We start from the raw sequence: 1,974 nt of genomic DNA, 5'->3' as shown, positions 1-1,974 counted from the left end.
ACACAGGAAGATCCAGACGGAAAGATACAGGATTAAGGATTTCCAATATCTTGTAAGGCCCAATAAAACGAGGTTTAAATTTGGGAGAGGAGACCTTCATAGGAACAAAGCGGGAAGAAAGCCATACCAAATCCCCAACGCGTAGTCGGGGACCCACACCGCGGCGGCGGTTGGCAAAGCGCTGAGCCTTCTCCTGTGACAACTTCAAGTTGTCCACCACATGATTCCAGATCTGCTGCAACCTATCCACCACAGAATCCACCCCAGGACAGTCAGAAGGCTCCACATGACCCGAAGAAAAGCGAGGATGGAAACCAGAGTTGCAGAAAAAAGGCGAAACCAAGGTGGCGGAACTAGCCCGATTATTAAGGGCAAACTCAGCCAACGGCAAGAATGTCACCCAATCGTCCTGATCAGCAGAGACAAAACACCTCAAATAAGCCTCCAAAGTCTGATTGGTTCGCTCCGTCTGTCCATTAGTCTGAGGATGGAAAGCAGACGAAAACGACAAATCAATGCCCATCCTACCACAAAAGGATCGCCAGAACCTGGAAACGAACTGGGATCCTCTGTCTGACACAATATTCTCAGGGATGCCGTGCAAACGAACCACGTTCTGGAAAAACACAGGAACAAGATCGGAAGAGGAAGGCAGCTTAGGCAAAGGAACCAAATGGACCATCTTGGAGAAGCGATCACATATCACCCAGATAACGGACATGCCCTGAGATAGCGGAAGATCAGAAATGAAATCCATGGAGATATGTGTCCAAGGTCTCTTCGGGACAGGCAAGGGCAAGAGCAAACCGCTGGCACGAGAACAGCAAGGCTTAGCTCGAGCACAAGTCCCACAGGACTGCACAAATGACCGCACACCCCTTGACAAGGAAGGCCACCAAAAGGACCTGGCCACCAGATCTCTGGTGCCAAAAATTCCCGGGTGACCTGCCAACACCGAGGAATGAACCTCGGAAATGACTCTGCTGGTCCACTTATCCGGGACAAACAGTCTGTCAGGTGGACAAGACTCAGGCCTATCAGCCTGAAATCTCTGCAACACACGTCGCAGATCCGGAGAAATAGCTGACAAGATAACTCCATCTTTAAGAATACCAACAGGATCAGCGACTCCAGGAGCATCAGGCACAAAGCTCCTAGAAAGAGCATCGGCCTTCACATTCTTTGAACCTGGTAAATACGAGACAACAAAATCAAAGCGGGAGAAAAACAATGACCAGCGGGCCTGTCTCGGATTAAGGCGTTTAGCAGACTCGAGATACATCAGATTTTTGTGATCAGTCAAGACCACCACACGATGCTTAGCACCCTCGAGCCAATGACGCCACTCCTCAAATGCCCATTTCATGGCCAACAACTCCCGATTGCCCACATCATAATTTCGCTCGGCAGGCGAAAACTTCCTAGAGAAAAAGACACAAGGTTTCATAACAGAGCAACCAGGGCCTCTCTGCGACAAAACGGCCCCTGCCCCAATCTCCGAAGCATCCACCTCAACCTGAAAGGGAAGTGAGACGTCAGGCTGGCACAAAACAGGCGCCGAAGTAAACCGGCGTTTCAACTCCTGGAAAGCCTCCACGGCAGCAGGAGCCCAGTTAGCTACATCGGAGCCCTTCTTGGTCATATCCGTCAAAGGTTTCACAATGCTAGAAAAATTAGCGATAAAACGACGGTAGAAGTTAGCGAAGCCCAAGAACTTCTGAAGACTCTTAACTGACGAGGGCTGAGTCCAATCAAGAATAGCTCGGACCTTGACTGGGTCCATCTCCACAGCAGAAGGGGAAAAAATGAACCCCAGAAAGGGAACCTTCTGTACACCAAAGAGACACTTTGAGCCCTTGACAAACAAAGAATTTTCACGCAAAATTTTAAAGACCAACCTGACCTGCTCCACATGCGAATCCCAATTATCAGAAAAAAACAAAATATCATCCAGATAAACAATCAAAAATTTAT

Source organism: Ranitomeya variabilis, chromosome 4, assembly GCF_051348905.1.
Source record: "Ranitomeya variabilis isolate aRanVar5 chromosome 4, aRanVar5.hap1, whole genome shotgun sequence".
In the NCBI taxonomy this organism is placed as follows: domain Eukaryota; kingdom Metazoa; phylum Chordata; class Amphibia; order Anura; family Dendrobatidae; genus Ranitomeya; species Ranitomeya variabilis.
Note: the sequence above shows the minus strand (reverse complement) of the source record.